This window comes from Fukomys damarensis, unplaced genomic scaffold, assembly GCF_012274545.1.
Source record: "Fukomys damarensis isolate Sample0158 unplaced genomic scaffold, DMR_v1.0_HiC HiC_scaffold_30, whole genome shotgun sequence".
Taxonomy (NCBI): Eukaryota; Metazoa; Chordata; class Mammalia; order Rodentia; family Bathyergidae; genus Fukomys; species Fukomys damarensis.
Window position 1 is genome coordinate 56699102 of NW_022900942.1, and position 19295 is coordinate 56718396.

At 39.4% G+C, this 19295-nt stretch overlaps 1 protein-coding gene across 2 annotated transcripts in view; it reads left to right on the forward strand.

Moving 5' to 3' along the window:
* Positions 1 to 19295, forward strand: part of Znf521 (zinc finger protein 521) — a 271829-nt gene that overhangs the window by 30436 nt on the left and 222098 nt on the right. The gene's annotated exons all lie outside the window — the stretch shown is intronic.

The window sequence follows — 19295 nt, forward strand, 5'->3', positions numbered from 1 at the left end:
CTCAGCACTGGGGGTTGAACCCGGGCTTTCTAGCATACTACCCATGCACTGTGCTACTACTGAGCCTTATCCGCAACCCCTGGTACTTCTCCCTGAATACCACAGTTCTCACTTTTCTGCCTTCCTCATGACTTGAGAGTGTGTGGACGGTAGGAGCTGTATCTTCGTCTCCATTGCATCCCTGAGCCTAGCACAGAGCTTTCCTTACTCACTAAGGCCAGTGAGCTCTTCCACGAGCCTGTTCATTGAAAGAGTCAGATTTAAAAATCACAGAAAGCACAACATGCTCATTCTCATGACTGAAAAAAAAACCCTAAAATTCAGTTTATGGATGATCTGCCCTCTTTAACAATGCACTCATCCTCATGTTCATGGATTGTATGTGTGTAAATTCTACTAAGTGTGCATAAAAAACATTTGAGGGGAAGAAAGGCGTCTGTACTAGGCAGGTGCAGGCTTCTACAGCTCTTGTCATTATTTCCTAACAACGCAGTGTAACGAGTGTTGACATGATGTTTACACTGTGTTAGACTTTGTAAGTAACAGAGATGAGTTGAAGACCATGGGAGGATACATGGAGATCATATGCAGACACTATGTCATTTTGTGTAAGGAAATTACACATTTATGAGTTTTAGCATCCTCTGAGGGTCCTGAAACCGTTCCCCATGGGTATGAGTGATGACCAGGTACCCTCAAGAATGTACTTGCTGGACTTAGTCGGGCTCTGCTAGATAGATTTTTTTTTTTTTAAGATATGTATCACTTTCCTCTTCCTCTTTGGAGCTGACACCACTTCTCTTGTGGATGCGTATCTTTCTTTCTCCCTCTCTTTTATTTTCCTAGCACAGATCCTTTTAAAATTAGTTGTGTATAGGAAATGTATAGACGAGTGAGTCTCCAACTGTTTTCCACAGAGTGCTAATATTTTCATCAGATTTTAAGGAGTGTTCCATTTTACAGGGCTTCCCAAGCAGGATACTGAGGAGATGCTAGATTAGATCCAGTTAAATGGAGTTCGTTACTAAAGTGCATCAGGGCTCCTCTCTTCAAAGAGAGCTCATCGTGAACATGTTCCTGAGGTTGTGGAGTCTTCCTTTCAGAAAACTCATTAGCATTTTTTGGGGAATGATACCTGTAGGCCCTCTACAAATTTTCTGTATTTTAATGTGGATTTGGGTGGTACTTTTTATTTAGCGACAACTCCAAACTTAGAGAAACATTACGAAAATAATGCAAAGAATTCCCACATAGTATTCAGCTGCTTCATTGACTGCTTACATTTTGTCTCATTTGCTTTTACCATTCATGTATGCTCTCCCTTGCTCTCTCTCCCTCTTTTCCTCTCCCTTTTCCATTTCTTTCTTAGTCATTTGAGAGAGGGTTTAAGATATCACACCTTAGCAGTACATCCTGTATACTTCCTGTGAACAAATATGTTCTCCTACATAGCCAAGATGAATTTAGCAAAATTAAGACAGTCAGCCTCTGACACCAATAGATAGGCTCTATTGTCATATCTATATTTAAATTTCAATAGTTATTCCAATAATTCCTCTTAAAGCTATCTTTTTTGTTCCTTATCCAAGATCCAGGACCATGCATAACACTTTAGTGTCATGTCTCTTCTGACTCCTTTATTCTGGAATACCCTTTAAGGCTTCTCTTTTTATTCTCAACCAGTGCATTTTTGAAGAGAAGCTGCAGTAGTTTATAGAATGCTCATTAGATGGGTTTGCCTGATGTTTTCTCATGATTGCATGCAGGTCTTGTACCTGTGGCAGGGACACCAGAGTGACATCCTGCCCTTCTCACTTCATCAGAAAGTGCAAGCTGTTAGTTTGTTCCAGTGCTGTGATGTTAACAGTGAAGACTTGGACAAGGTGGTGCCAGCCAACTTTCTCCAGTATGAACTTACCATTTTTCTCTTTGGAGAGCTTAAATAATTTATGCCTGGATACTTCGATACTATGTAAATATCCTCCAGTCCATAAAACTTTCACCCACTGGTTTGGTATCCATCATAACTTCATAATTTCTGTGATTAGTTGTTCTACTGCAGTTTCTTTTCTTAGTCATTTGTCCTTTATTGGTTTTTTTGTTTTGGTTTTTTTTAAGACAGGGTCTCACTATGTAGTTGAGACTGACCAGGAACTCACTATGTACTCCAGGCTGGTCTCGAACTCACAGTGATCCTCCTGCCTCAGCCTCCCAAGTGCTGGGATTACAGGCCTGAGCCACCATGCCCAGCTTGGTCCTTGTTCATATCACTGTGGACTTTGGGATTTTACTTCAGTGGGTCATAGTTCGTTATTAATATTTTGATGCTTATATTGCTCTTAATTTAGCCAATGGGAGTACAAACCAGATATTCTTTCTGTTTAATATGTCTTCATATTTGAGGACTTACTTAGTTTCTGTGGGAAAACAGAGGCTATGTTTTTTTTCTTGTCCCAGGCCTACAGTCAGCTAACCTCCCTCTTCCCCTCCCTCCTTCCCTGTCCTCCCCTATTCCCCTTTTTTGGAGCCCTGGTTCATTTTACAGGATGAGGTACTTAGAAGCCAAGATGTAGATATTATGTGTGCTCATTGCTACAAATGTCCTATTGCCTGTAGGCCTTTCAACAAATGCAAAAAACAATATGTGCACACTTAATATAATATGTAAGATATATACATGATCTAGTTCATAAAATTCACACGTGCAGAAGTATATGCACTTTTTTTGGTTTCATTGTCCAATAGAAACAACATATTCGTATGAATAACTCTAGTTCAGTCCAGTATCTCAGATTCATCCTAGTCTTTTTCCTTTCTGTTTTGTTTCCACCCTCCTTCACTTTTTCAGGGGTACAGAGTTTTTGGTATGGTTAGAAAGTACTGTGATGAAGAGAATCTGACTGCTGTCACCGTTCTTTCTTCTACACAGGAACCTTACTGCCATCACCCTCAGTGTGTTTATTCATTTACCGAAGACTAGAAAACACATTAAATAGTCTCAAAATTGCTTACTCATACTACTGCAATAAGCAAACCAGCTAACTAGAGTATAATATAGTTTAGAATTAGTAATGCTATAATTTTAATGCAACATTTACTTAACAGTGAAATTCGTAAATCTCAAGTACACAATTTGATGATTTTTGGCAAAATATGCACATCCCTGCAACATATTTCTCTTAAGAGATGATTTCTTGTATCCCAGGAGTCCCCTCATGTCCCTTTTTGAGACATTATGCACGCCTAAAAGTTTCTGTGTTCTAGAACCATTGATCTGTTTTGCTTGTTGCAAGTGGAATCATATACTATGCACTTTTCTGTGTGTACGGCTTTTTTTATTGAGCATGTCAGTGAGTCATTCACATTGTTGTGTATATAAATAGTGTGTTTCTTTTTATTGCTGAGTAATATTTGGCATATAGGAATACTACTACTGTTGTATGAGTATGACAGAATGCAATTTTCCATTTTCTTATTTTTGGACATCTTGTTTCATTTTAGTTTTTGTCTAGTTGTTGATTGTAATGAAGTTGTAATGAATCTTCTCATTAGAATTGTTATGTGAATGTATGATTTAATTGTCTTAGAATAGTAATGTCTGGGTGGACTTGCCGGGTCATTAAGGGTATGGGGAAAGGTTTGTCTGTAGGAGAAGTTTCTGGATCCGATTCTAAAATGGCTGTGCCCTTTTAAACTCCCACCAGCGAGGTACCAGTTTAGGCATTGTGCATCCTCGCTGATATTTGTGTTCCTTAGTTTTTCTCATGCTGACCTTCTGTGAGATGTGTATTGTTACCTTTTGTTGATTTATTTACATTTTCTGATTCATGTATATTTACATTTTTGGATTCATGTATATTCATTTCACACCTATTTTCCTCAGAACAGGTAATTTTAGGAAAGTCCTGTTGAATGTAGATGATGAGTAGGGTGTTTTAAGTGGGATTGCTAGTGCTTTAAAGGAAACCATGCTCATGTGGACTCATATGAAAGTAAAACTAGAGAAACTTGAGCAAGTGAGCTTGACTGACTGGCTCAGTATACACTAAGTTAGCAAGAAAACTTAGCGAAGACAAGGACGAGTTGTCTTTCAGGCTTGGAGCTACATCCTTCCTAACTTTATTTAGGCATGCAGGGGATTGAACCCGGGTCTCATGCGTGCTAGGCTAGTGGTCAACCCCTGAACTATGTGTCTATCTTCTAGCGATCCTTACATTCAGCCCTATAAATAGAATAAAAGCAAAAGACACTATTTGTGCCTCATACGACTTGAATAGCATCTGGATTTTTCTGCACATGCCATGGTACAGATAATACTTATTGGTTAAATATTGCTTTCCTTTACAAAAAACTAATAAAATATTTGGTGTACTTCCACGTGAAACTTTCTAGAAGCAGAGGTTCTGCTCTGTACTCACATACCGCAACATTTTAACTAAAGTAGAAAAACAAAAGCTTCTTTGTGATTCACTGAAACACCTTTCAGGGAAGAGTAAGTCTGATGGGCCTTGCGCCTGTTTATTGTTGTTCCGGGCGATACTGGTGAGGATATTGGCAGGGAGTAGATTCAGGAGGCACCGCAGAAGCGGAAGGAAGCCCAGGGAAGAGCAATGAGCGTGAGAAGCAGTGCCAGGGATCCTTCCCACGTGTCGAAGGTGTTGAAGTTGAAATTTGAGTTAGCTGAAGACGCCCCCAGTCTGCTCTGCAGAAGACTAAAGACCCCTGAAAGCATTTTAATTAAAGTACAGGATGCCTTTCCCTTCTTCCTTGATGCCAGCCTTTGTGTGCAAGTTGGGGGAGCAGCTCCCCAGACCCTTTCTTCCTCCTGCCTCCTACTGCCTGGCTTCACTCTCTGGGTCTGCTTTTTCTTTTTTTTCCTCTGACAAAATGCCACTTTTTATTTTTAAAGGAAGTCTCTATTTGTTTCCTTTTTCCTCCTCTAACATTTTCTCATTTATCTTTCATTGTTCTTTTTCATTCATTTTGTCTTTTAACTTCATCCAGCCTCATTGTGACTTTCCTGGTTTGCCCTGCTTCTTGTCCCTTAGCTAAGTCTTCTACTTTTCTTGTCCACATCAATATCCACCCGTGTTTCACCAGTGTCGTAACAGCTCTTTCACTCTATTTGATCCTTGTGGCTCCTCATCTATTAATATTGTAGTTTTAGGTGTTTGACCCTACCTGGCTAGACTGTCACCTGAAGACTTTTCAATAAAGTTTGTATGAAGGATTCTGAGTAGTGCACTGGAAGGCTAATTTTAGAGTGGAGTTCAAGGAACAAGAAGACTTACAACTGGTTGTTTTGCAAAATAACAGGAAACACGTATTTTATGGTCTGATGTTGTTATTGTTTGGATCTGAAATGCCCCTAAGAGGACAGTGGATGGGATTTGGAGATGGGATCAGATAATGAGGGTAGAAAGCTCACTGATGCAGTAATCCTCTGATGAGTTAATAACCAGGTAGGCTGTTAGAAGGTGGAACCCAGCTGAAGACCTGGCATCTTGGGGACTGTCTCTTGTCCCTGGCCCCTTCCTCTCTGGGTTTCTCTCTATCTTATCTTCCTGGCTGCCATGAGGTGAGCAGCTGTGCTCTGCTGTGCCCTCCCTGCTGTGGTTTCTGCCTCATCAGAAACAACTCAGCCAAGTGTCCATGGACTGAAACGTCTGAAACTGTGAGCCAAAATAAATCTTTTCTCCTGTAAATTGCCTTTCTCAAGTATTTTGTCCTAGCCATGGAAAGCAGACTAACAGAGTCACCTACAGGAGGCATTATTCAGGGTGGTTTTGCTATGAGAGTCATGACAGCCCTGCTTTGGGTTCTTCCTTTCTCTGAACTGAGAGTTTTCTAGGTAACTTCAGATTCATTCCTTTGGTGATCAATCTTGTCAAGGATGATGAACATTTATTGGAAACGCTGTCTCACTGAAAACTGATTTGCTCTATATGAAGGATCGTGAAATCCTGGCTTGTTAAATGATCCTAGATCAAACCAGGACTTTGGAGATGAAGTTTAAGTGTGGAACAAGATAATCAAATCTAGTCCCAGATTTGAAAGTCAGCTTGAGGATTGAGAATACAGCCAGTGTTGTCATGGGTAGAGGTCAGGATGCCTGGGACCTTTGGCAGGGGGTCCAGCACAAGCCACAGGGATGGAGCATGTCACATACACAGCATGTGGTATATCTTGAATATACTCTGGAATGTCCAGTTCTGCGTAAGCAACCTTGATTTAGAAAAGGCCAAATCCATCCCTGAAGATAGCAAGCGTTAAGGCTATACTCACACAGATGATTTTTCTCTTTTTGGTCTCATGGTACAGTTTTCCTCCAGCCTACAATCCAGCATATGTAAGTAAATTTTGTAGCATTCCTATTTGAAGGAATAGGGGGAAAGGTGAAGGAAAAAAAAATTCCTCTCTTCGGTTGTAGCTCTAGATGGGCTTGCTCCAACCTTGCTGTCTTTTTCCTGGAGGCTGGGAAGGGAGGGAAATCCACACTCCAGCGCTATTGGGACTCTCTGATTCAGAAGACAGATTATCAAAATATATATTTAAAGAAGGAAAAGCACAGAAAACCTCTCATTTTACTAATCCACAAACTCTATCATTTCTTGCCAATTCCCTTAGGGGGCAGGGAGGGCTGGGAGCCAGAGGGGTCTCATCACACTTCTCAACAAAGATTTAATAGCAGGGTGCTGTGGGAAGGCTGAGATTACAGAGACTTTATTATGCTTTACAAAAACTGAGTGAGAGCTAGCATTGTAAATCATCAAAACTAAGCTACACTTAACAGGATGAATGTGTAAAGTGCATTTGGTAATACAGCATGCTTGTTGTTCTGAGTCATTTTTCTCTTTTCTCTTGCTAATTTGCAAATTTGAATTGTCTGTTAAGTGTTCTTCCGCATCATTAATGTGAATTGCTTGGGCATAAATGCAGAAAAAACGAACTGGTATTGTATTAGACCTTATCCCCCTGCCCGCCATACTCCTGGTGGCTGAGCAGGTAGAAATCTGCGTGGCAGGAAGCCTGCTGTAGTTTTGGGGGCACATGTTTTCCGACCGGATTTTGAAGCCCTAACCACATGTATGGCTTCTTTACAAATATTTCTGAATAGGTTCACATTTTTTGAGCAAAATGACCTAAATCAGTGAGTGTGTCTTATACATCAGTGTAAAGTAGTGTGTTCACTTAGTATCATTTTGAAAGTTAGGAAACTTCCTGGAAACTTCACATAATTTTTATGAACTGAGAACTTTTAGACACCTGGAATAGTATAGTATGATTATTATTTGAGGGGAGGTAAGAATTTTTTTCTTTTTTGGTACTGGGGCTGGAGTGCGGGATCTTCGCTTGAGAGGCAGGCGGTAGCACCACTGAGCTAAATCCCCAGCCCTCAAAGATTTTTCTATGCTTGCAGTAAATTAAAGATAAGTTGGTTCCTCTGGGCAGTGAAGGATGGATAGCCAGTTCTGGTGGTGGTAGGAATAGAGGGAATGCATGTTTTACAGAGGAAAGCATTATTTCTGCAGAGGCCCATTGAAACTGGTTTTAGAACATTTTAAAAACTTTTTTTGTGGTTTTCCCTATCAAACCATAACTTGACATAAATTACATGAAATAAATAAGATACTTAAAAATTTTTGTTTATGTTAGGCTTAAGGCATTATATATTTTACTTATATATTTCTATAATCATTTGTTGTTCTTATTTTATTAATAATTAATATGTTAAATACCCACCTTTCTACTAATTACACAGTTCTATAAGTTTCATTTTACTATTTCCCTTCATTTTGAGTAATTATTTTTGCTCTCCCCAAAACATTTCTATGTTTTTTAGCCTCCTTCATTTTTCTTATCTCCCTAAAACCCCAAGATATATTTTCACAGCTTTTGTAAATTCTAGTCCCAAACTCCACCTGCATTTGCATCTTAGTTTGGGGATGGGAGGTTCTTTCTAAACTTTTCTTACAAAAAGAATTTACTGCGTGCTTTCACAATTTGTTTATATTAATACGTTACAGTATGCGTCATACACCATTCACAAAAGTAGAAATTAAAATATTAGGTGAAGATAAAAAACAATGCTTAAAATAATTTTGTTGTTTTAGAATCCTGATGTACTTTCATTTATTTTATTAATGTATTTTAATGACTGTTAGAACTGAAGAAGATACTTTGCAAAGCCAGCAAAGAAAGAACATATGTAATTTATTTGTCTGTGAGGTTCATTATTATCAGTGGTGGATATAAGCCCATAATTTCAAATTTTCATGATAGTTTTAATTTTGTTTGGCCAACTGTGGGTCAGCTTTGCTTCAGTTGTCCCCCCCCACCACTTTCATATGATGATTGACAGAATGCTTTTGTTAGAAATAGGTGGGCCAGGTTGCCATTTTCTTATGGATTTCTTGGGCTTGATTATCAATATATTGCAGTTTTCTTGCAAAAAACCTCTTCACGTCAGCTGTCAAAATTTAAGGATCATAGGTCAGGGATTTAGCTCAGTGGCGCCGCGCCTGCCTGGCAAGAGCAAGGTCCTGAGTTGGATCCCTGGTACCACACACACACACACACAAAGAGGATCACGTGTGAATGAAATTATTAAAACTCAACAAGAGGACCTGTGAATCCATTTCCCTAGATATGGCAGACTCTTTCCCAATGGGGTGAAAGGATTGACAGGTATTATTTTATTTATCTTGCTCTGAGACATTGCTTATTCATATTCAGGTGGCCATTTATCATTGGTGTCCTTTCTAATTGGTTGCTAAATATTCTGAATATCCTTTCTATCCTGTATTTCAGAGCACACAGCTCTTGTCTCCCCTTTACTTCATGATGTGAAAAGTAGTTCCCCACGTCTCTGCCACTCCCAGTCTGAGAGAAAGTGGTAGGGCCCAATGTGTCTCTCTTCCTCTCTCAGTGATAGGACTAAATTCTGCTTTGTGTTTACCAAGAGACAGTAATCACCCCAAATTGGCTCTAACTTCTGACTTGACTGCGAAGTGAGCTCCTTTTTCCAGCTTTACAGAAAGGGTCAGTTCAACTTCCTCAGTCCTTTATCAAGGTACAAAGCCTATGTTTCCACATTGACTTTGCTGCTGCAGAATTTGAAAATATTAGTACCTTGCCTGACACTGTCTTTTTGATACATTTGTTTGTGAAAGTCTCTACTAAAACAAGGATGTAAAACAATTATTTTTAGATCCATTATTTTCTCAAAGCTCTTTGAATGCTTCTGGGTAATATAATTGGGGTTTATGAGAGAGCTTACTAATGAATTGTGTTTTTCCACTATGAGTGAAGAGCTGTTACATTTATTAGTTTATTACAATTAAATGGTGTAAATGTTGAAAGGGTAGCGCAAAGAAACTTTTCTTTGTATTTTTGATGTCCATCTTTTATGAAGTAGTTTTACTCTTAGCTGCCTTAATAATGTGTGACTCACGGAACAGCTGTTGAGTATGAATAGGAAGTTCCTGAAGGAAGAAATCTCCTGAAATAGAAAATAAATGGATGCATTCACTATATTTTTTACAAGAAAAATCTAAGTGGAGAATATCCCTTATTAGTTAGAACTATATTCAGAAAGTACATGTCCTTTAATTTGAGTCCAAAAAAAAAAATCTGTGTTTTAAAGAGGATATAATTCAAGAGGAAAATTAGCATTAATATCTGTGTATCAGAAAATATTACCTTTGGATGTCTGCATAACCACAGTGGTTTTGGATAAATGGTTCTATCTTACTTGGAAAATTGATAATGAATACATAATGATCTAATTGTGTGGGTTGAGGATTCATTTGCCAAAAATTGTAAATAAAATATCAAGAACACAAACCATGGGAGAATTTCTTCAAGAATTTCTACCGTGTCCTTGATGGTCATTGGTAGTGACTAAAGCTGTCAGTTTGTCCACATGGAGAAGTGTAAAAATTATAGATGAAGGGCTGTATTTGGGACTTGGAAACAGTGGGGTCTCATTTGTGGAGAAGACAAATTAAAAGAGATTTCCCATTTCCTAGGGGCCATTTCCTCCACAGCCAATCTATCTACTTGGTGAGCAGGGCAGCATTTAGCTGTTTTGGCTACAGTTGTGGGCGCAAGGGTTCTTCCACCATCAGCCTGTTCTCAAGTGTGGAATTCTACATGATAAAACCTAAGGTGTTGAATTTTTATGTTTTTGCCTGACTGCACTTACTTTTTTTTTTGAAACATTACTCTTCTTAAAATGCTTGTGACTGATACCTACTTCCTTTTTGAGGTAGAGGATTGCTTAAGAAGCTGTTGAAAGTAGACTTTCTTCCACACCCTTCTCTTTGTGCTAAGCTTTTGGCTTGGGATCTCATCTTTGGGGAATGGTGCTAATGTCACGGAGATCCGTGACCTCTTAATAGGGCTTAGGAGGGGAAGGCTGGAATCTTTCTACACTGTGCCTCCGGGCTTAGTTTCTTTAAACTTCAAGGAATTGGACTGGAACTCCTTACTCCTCCTTTCTTTCTGCTTTACCTTCAGGGGAAATTGATCGATTAGAGGTGATTATTCCACAAACTCTGAACCTTTCCCCCTCTTTGTTCCAACTGGAGCTTCTCAAAGTTTAAAGGTATTGTGTCTCCTGGGTGAATGGTAGGATGAATTTAAGTAGATTATTGGGTAGGATACTTTGAACACACATTAAAAGTGCTAAAAATTATATTTGGAACAGAAGGGAATATTTGAAAGCAAAAGGGTAAAGAAACATTTGTTTCAGTATGATTATAGTGTAATTATGTGGGATATTTTTGAGCAAATGGATTAGCTGTTAGAATGTAGAATCATAGTAGTACTTCAAACCAAGAAAATAACAGGGCCAGTGCAAGAAATGGGCAAATGTGCAAAAACAGGATGATGAATAAGACTTTAACAGGACCAAGGACAACCATAAATGACTGGGTTTCCATATGTCCTCTGTTAAGTACAGACACATTCTATCTATCAGTGGCTTTCTGTTCTTTCTTCTTTTTGAACTTCTTTGTTTAACAACCAGATGAAATGTTTTAGTTTTTGCTTGTGTGATGTTTTTGCCTTATAGCGTCTGTAGAACATATTTGAATTATATTCATTATCACATCCATTTTTCCTTAAAAAATTTTTTAATTGTTAGATTCCCTCCTCATAGAGCAGTATTAGCTCCCCCTGGTGACTAAATAAAAAAAGTGGACCAGGATAATGGTGGTGGGGGGAGGTGAACTTCAGAGCTGTGATCTTCACTTGCCTAATAAATGGTTGGATGCATACACAATGGGCAGGACCCAGTACAAATTCCACTTGGTCTTATGCAATGTCCATTTTCAAGTCAGTTTTTTGCACAGTGGCTCTCTTGGAGTTGTGTCCATTTTGAAGACCCCAAAGTTCTTGGTTTTCTGATGTGAGAGCTATTGAAACAGAGGGAAGATATACGGGCCTCCAGAGAGCTGCGAACTGATTCCAGAAGTAGAAACCAAAAATAAGAGTAGCCACCAACTTGCCTATGTATTATTTTTGCAAAGCAGACTTTCTACAGAAGATGTTATCATTTTTAAAATCATTTAAAAAGAAATCTATGTTTAGGAAAAGTACTATTCAAACACTAAGATTTTTATTTTTGGTTGTGTCAACGAAACATTTGCCATTTAATTTATGAATTATTTAAAATGTATATTTTTATTACTCAGATTGCCTTTAAAGTTAAATTTGTATAGTCTAATTTGTAAAAGCGTTCCCCATCATAATTAAATTATCAGGCTGACAAACTCTTGGGAATGCTTTTGTAATCTTTTAAAAAAGAAATGTATTAAATCTACAGCAACTTATTGTTTTTGCACTTAACTATTTTCTATGCAAAGTATTTGCTTTTAACCATGTAATCTGATAAGCAGATTACATAGTTATCAGAAAGTCATGTACTGTGGCTACATGGATGGGTTTAATATCTTATATTAAATATTCTGTATTATCAGGCCTTCAAAGGGAAAGTTCTAAAATTTTACTTAAGAGTGAATATTTGAATTTTTTGTCCTTGTTTTCTTCTGATTCTTTTCCCTATGATTTCACACTCTACCCATAACTTTTTCTTTTCTTTCCCAAGGCTTTATTTTTCAGCACTAGCCTGTTGATTTGCTCTTTCCTTTTGGTTTTCCGCTGACGTATCTCTCTGTATTAGGAACAAGATGAGAGTCTGCTAAACTCAGTCATTTCTTGCCATCACCTCTTCATCCTCTGGAAATCTAAACAGAGCCCCTGCTGCAGTTGGTGCGCTTTTGTCACTTGGCCTGAAGTGATGCTTATTAAACAACACGGAAGAATAGAGCACCTCCTCCTTCAACATCACTTCATTCCAGCCCCCTTCCCTTACTCTTTACTTCTTTCCTCAAGCAGACTGCTTGCCCTTTGCAGTCCATTTGTCCCATTGCCCACCAAAGCAGTGAAAAACCACTCCCTGCCTTCATTTTCATTCGTGGTCACTCTTTTAAATTGGAGTTTAAATTGGTGCCTAAGCTAAAGAGTGATAACCGTCTTCTGTGGCCACCAGTTTACAACTGTGCATTAATGTGAATGTTCTTACATGGATTAGGTGCTGAAGAATGGCTTCATGTCATGTGAAGTGTATGGCACCGATTCTGTTGCCATAAGGAGGCCCTCCACAGCCAGTGAACAGTGCCTCCCGAGAGCAGGATTCCCCCAAACCCACTATGCATTCAAAGAAACCCAGTGTAATAAATATGCATCAGGATCCTGTTCATTGCCCAGGGCTTTAGTTTGAATCTTGAATGTCCCCCAAAGGCCCATATGTTAAAGAGTTTGTTCCAAGGTGGTGCTTTCGGAAGTGGGAGAGGTGGGGTCTAGTGGGAGGTCTTTAGGTCATTGAGGTGTGGCCTTGAAGGAGATGGGGAACCTAGACCACTCCTCACTTCCTGTTGCTTCCTGGCCATGAAGTGAGCAGTTTGGTCTGTGATGTGCTTTCTACTATTACAATTTGGCATTGCTGCCCTCCCCCAATCTCCCTGAGGCAGGAGTCTAGAGTGTGACCAGCTGACTGGGTAAGTGGGTATGACTTATCAGTCACCGAGATCTGGGGCACATGTGTCCACGCTCTGCACTGTGCTTTCTTCAGTTGTTCTGGTGTGAGATCAAATAGGTTTTTGATACTATGGCCTAGATCTGATGTCAGCCTGAGGAACGGGAGATGCAAAAAGATGGCGGCTGCTAACCGTGTGTCCACTGTGCTCTCTTTCAGTGGCTTGGTCTTACTTTGTGGAGCATACTTCTTTTCCTGTATTTAGTTATCCCACACCCATTCTGCAGAACATATTTCTTTTCCTACCTTTAATAAATGTAAAACCTCCCTACCCTTTGCATGTTTTTTTTTTTATCCAGTTCTTTGTTTAGGACAACGAGAACTTGGACAGGCTTTCTAAATGAATTCCACAGCACACCCAGAACCCCGATAACACCCCCAAAGCATAAAAGCCAAGGGTCCATTTGATCATAAACTGGAATCTTGAAGGTCATGAGCCAAATAAACCTTTCTCCTTGTAAATTGCTTATCTCAAGCATTTTGGTATATTAATGAAAAGCTGAAGAACACAACCAATAGGTTTTGAGAACACAGGGCTCAGCATTTTCCGGGATAAGTAAGTTGGGAGAGGGTCACTGAACTTCAGCTTCCTGGAGTACCTGATGCCTTTAGTCATGAGCAAAACTGAGCAGGCTGAAGACAGGGAGGTGATTCAGGCTGACAGAAGAGAAGGAAGAATAGGAATGAGGTAGGAAACAGCATAGAATCAGCTGGGCAAACTCCAAGGTAGAGGAAGAAGTGTGAGAAGGAGAATCAGCGAGAGAATGGGAATGTATTAATTCTCGGATGCTGTGTAGTGATGATGCTGCACCTTTTTGACTTAAGTTCTCTGCACTCTTGCGAGTGAGATAAGAGGGGGCCAAAACCAGTGCAGTGGCCATGGGCCTGGAGAGGAGAGCCACACAACCACTTAGGAGGTAGAATCATCTGTGCGTAGTGTTCAGTTTGTCCTGAGGCACACAACACAATGAAATGATGACTTAGGACCAATCCCAGATCCCTGCATCCCTTAGGTAAGCCGGTCCACAGAGGCCAGGAGTGAGAAAGAGGCAGACTTGAAAATGAGGATGGGGGCTTCCTTTTCCTGTGTGTTAAACTTGAGGTACCTGTCTAGCCTTTCTGTTTAAAGAAGCAGTTGTACCTTTAGGCCGGGACCCAAGGTAGACTTTAGTCCATTTAGTATATGAATATATCCTCTTTTCTTGAACTGTGTTTTTTTCCTCCCTTTGTGAATTCTCTAAGTTTTTTTCCCCCATCATATCCCCATTTTTGTAACCTCATTCTGATCTAGTTTAGTTTTTTTTTTTTTTTTAATGAAAAATCACCTCTGCCCAGGTTGGTTATTAGCTACAATCTTTTGTAGCTAGGATTGTTACAGCAAGAGGAAATGACAGTCTTCTAGTCTTTTCTGTGAAAGCACGATATGTGAAGCATTAAGGCTGGCCAGTGTTCTTGTCTTTCAAGATGGGGAATTTTGACATACAAGGTTTAATGGTTCATTGAAACCCAGAGAATGGATGCTAAGAAGGGTGCTTTAGTCTCATAGGATTAGAGCAGTGATTTTTTTTCTGGAAAAAATATACCACTGTCCATCTCTATGGGAAATCTTATTATTAAGGAATTATTAGTTATGTTCACCAGCTGCCAGCCCCCACCCTAAGAAATTACCAGGCAAATTTAATTTTACTGTTCATTGCTTGGAATCTGTGACCATCTTTTGAATCTTAACAGGCTGCTTTTATGGCTGATTTTCAGACTTGCAGTTTTCCATCATCTCCCTCAGTATTATTTTCATTAAAAATTCCATTAGCTTAAAAAAATCAATGTAATCATTCAGTAGTAATTAATTCTTACCAATCTTCTGAAGGAGAAATGAATTAACAAAACTTCAAAATGTTAAAATGGGTAAAAAGTGTTGTGTGGTTAATGGGACTGGGAAAAATGTGGGTATAATGGATAGAGGGGTGGGCCGTGGTTAGCTGCAGTGCACATCTCAGGGACAGCTGCATGGTTGCAGCCAGATGACTTCAGTTTTCAATCTAACATCTCCTATCTGTAAATTAGGAACAATATGGAAGAGGTGGTAAGTAAAAGTGTCTAGTGCATTGATTAAATGAGATGGTATATGTATGATCCTGACAAGGTGATTGGCACATGGTGAAGGATCCTGATAAACATTACATATTTGTGTGAGTATTATTGGTATAAAAGGTGATGATGATTCCTTTAAGACCACCCACATGAGTTTTGGGTCAGAATGTCTTACAGAATCCCGAGACCTTTTGAAAAAGTTAATATGAATTAATCTGTAGCATTCTTTCCTAAAATTCGCCCCTTTTGTCCTTCAAGCAGAAATGATGTGTGATTGATCCTGGATCATTGCACAGATGGAGGAAATGAGAATTTGTTGAGTCATGTGTGTTCACCACTTTTTTTTTGAAAGACCTTGATATTTAAATTTATAAAGAACAGAGAACATCATGTTTTGGGTATAAAGAAGATGCTTTATTTCTACATAACACTTTATTCTGTATACAATTAAAGCCTGGATATCAGTTTTTTGCAGGAATTCTGACCTGCTAAAAAGTCATGAGGCAATGGCTATTACTGAAAACTTTTATACTCACATTTAGCAGCACAAAGTTTTCCTGTGCAACTTTTAGAATGGCTTCAAAAGATTTGTATCTAGGCTTGCGAATTAGCTCCACAAATTAGAATGTATTAATTTTAGCTTAGTGCAGTTTAAAATATTCATACCTCATATTTAGCAGGCAGGCATAAGTGTCATGGAATTAGGCTACCTGTAATGGAGGCTCAAGTGATCAATGGTTTTGAAAATTATCCCATCTATGTGAATTACTGGAGGTTTATACTTCTGTTTACTGAGAACATGGGTCCTAAAGAGATGAATTTGTATAATAAATGATAATAGAGGCTGTTGGCTAGCTTTGCAGTGCAGGAGATATACCAAAGTAGCACATTCCGAGTGTATGTATTAGGTGTCTTAGTATCTTCACATCTGCTGAGCAGTGTGAATCCCATTGCTAAGGCTCTTACTGTACACATGTGCACCTAAAAGTGTAATTTTGAGAGCAGCCCCATGTCATTGATGTCAGAGCCATTAGTACGGGTGTTAAATGCTGAGTATCCAAAGAAGGGGAGAGTGTATGCAAGAGAGAACTGTGGAAGAACCAGAGGTTTAAGGAGCAAGTGTGGGAGAAAAGAGCAAGATGGGCCATTCCAAATGGGAAGTCACTCATGAATAAAAGTGACTTAAAACCCTGACACTTCAGACAGACAGTAATATGATAATCTGTGAGTTCTCTCTCAGCAAGTTGTACAGTATGGGTACTCATGAGTTTGAGCAGGGCACAGTGCATATAAAAAGTGCTGCAGGTGTTCACAAAGCAAAGTAACTAGAAAGTCAGTTACTAACCAGAACAGTTACGAAAATCTGCTTTGCATTAGGTTTTCTTATGAGCAGTGTGAAAAGAATCAAGTAGGGTAGAGTTTATGAGCAATTGTTGGGAAGTGGGTTAGGCTGTGACAGCAATTTAGAATTTGGAAAAGCTAAGAATCCACCAGCATGGACTCCCACATGCAGGTTCTCCGTTCACCAGAAATATGGTGAGGCTATCTCCATGAGATTGTAATTGATAGCAGCACCTTTACCGTAATGCTTAGGTTAAAATATCAGGAGGTGTCTTAAGACTTAATTTTCATTGAAGTTTTATTCTTATTATGTTATGAGCCTTTGGTGCTTATCAAATGTAAATTTTCTCCTGTGAAAGAAGAAATTACTAGCACAGCTATTTAATAGCTTAATGAAAAGTCTTATTGCTTGTTAAAATTTATATTTTTGTGGTGATTGACAATTATTAACTAGCTAATCCTCTTGTTTGTATGTGTGTAAGAGGTAGGTCGATACTATCTCCATTTTAAAATGAGAAGATTGAGAAATCAAAAGCTTTAGTGAGTGTCCTCAACAGCCTGTTTCTGTATATACTTAGTAAAAATAAGTAGAATTTACTCTTAAACAGTGTTTTAAGTTAACCAAATGCCTTTGTAATGAATGACTGACCACTTGAGGTATCTTTTTCTATCCACCACTGAGTAAATTCTGTGCATAGAAAGTGAAAGTCTCAGCCCAAAAATGTATATTTAAATTAGGTGCTTAAATAATTATATATAACAGAAAACCCAAAACAACAGTTTACATGAGAAAGAAGGTTTTTTTCTTCTATGAATATAGGTAAGAAATCGAGAGATAAATAATCCAGGTTTGGTTTGGGGGCTGTGTGGTTTTGCAGGGTGTAGGAATTTTTTCTTGGTCCTTTGTTCCCTGGGATAACCTTGGAGCTGGTATTATCAGGTGGGCAAAGGTGGCTGCTGGAGTTTGTGTCACCCTGTCCAGTTGGGGTCAGAAACATGGAGAAAGTAGAACGATTAACAGAGTCTCTCTTCCCTGATCTGTTACCCTCTACACAGCCTTTCTGTGAATTCCATTCACTGTCCTCTGTGCATCTTATGGGAAGGAAAGAAGAGACTCAGAGGTAGGCAAGTGACAGTTGCTCACACAACTGGTAGATTTGAGGATTTTTATTATTTTATATTATTTTGTTACTGGTGATATTTTGCTGTTGCAATGTCATGTATAATTTAGAGTCCGCACTAACACATAAGAGCTTTTAAACTCCCAGTGTGGACAGACCTTTTCTCTGGTTGCTAACTTATATTCTTTAATTATTTAGCAAATAGCACATCAGATTTTCCAATGGAGAAGCTGCTTTAAATCCAAGACGGAGCTGCAGTGTAGGACTCTGTGCTTGGTCCACCTTGACTCTTTGCTTCGAATGCCCCAGTACTCACTTCTAGGGAGAAAAATAAGGAGACATCTTTCCTAGAGCAGAAATGCTTAATATGGCCAAGTCAGGCATGTCGTGTATATATGGGCCCAGGGAATGTTTTCTGAGCCATAACACAGCACATGGAACTTCTGTGTACCCAACCAACCTCAACACTGTCTTATTTATCCCCCAGAAACTATATTTTCCATGAAAACATCATCCAAAATAAATGCTCCATTCTATATGTGTCTTGGGACACGGAGGTCAATTAAGTGAAAGACGTGCCACTCATCTGCTTTTTGGGTGTGATGTATCACCTAGGTGCTGCTGGCCCACCCCGCCAGCTGTAGATGGGGGGGCATCTGAGTGGCCTGACGTGTGTCCAGGCTGCTGTTTCACATGCCTGCTTTTCATGCTGGGCACATGGCAGTCCCTGGAACGCTGCCACACACTCTTTCCTCTCACCTCTCTTCTTCCTGATGGCTTCTCCCAGTGTCTGTAAGTAGCTAGTTTGAAAAAAAAAAAAAAAAAGCCAGACTAGATTTTTTTATAAAAATGGAGGGGTGGTAGGAGAAAGTTTTCCATTTAGCAAATGACACTTTTATGGAAGAACAGATGGTTAGGATGGAATGCTAAAGAATCAAAATTAAAAGTTAAAGACTGTGAGTTCATGCGGCCCAACTTCTTTCTTGTAAAGAAAGAAAAAGGAGACTCATTGTCACTTAGCAATTTACTGCTTCTGACAGGACTTGAACTTTGAATGTCTAACTCCAAGTCCATATTGGTTTTGCTACAGTGATTTCATCAAGTGAAATGAATAATGAATCACACCATAAGCCATCTCCTGAAAGCATATTCTTGATGGAATAACTGCTTGTTGCCTTTACCTTCTGCAGGGTGATGCACATTTCCTCCGGAAGTTGCTCTCGATATTTATTTTAAGTGGTTGGACTCTGTAAGCACCCTGCCTCCTCCCCTCTAATTTAGATATTTCCCAAGCACCAGCTACTACGTCATGGGAACATACTAAGAGGAAAGCTTGCTAAGAGGAAAGCTCATTACAACCAGGGCTGTGCCAGCAGCGTGGGGCTGGGTGATTTCCTTCAGGAGGACAGGCCATTGGGACAGTTCAGGTCGCCATTTGGGCATGATGCTGAGTGGCCTGCACCTCTTGGGGTAGTCCTTGGTGTTATTAGGGAGGGTCCTCTGCAGGGCTGATGTTCACAGAGACAAAATTAGCTGGCCACCTGCTAAATCTCTTCAATATAGATAATTTCTGTGTTTTGAGAAGAAGGTAGAGAGGGTGGTAAGATCCTTCTTGGCCGCAGCTGGGGCTCCCATGGGCA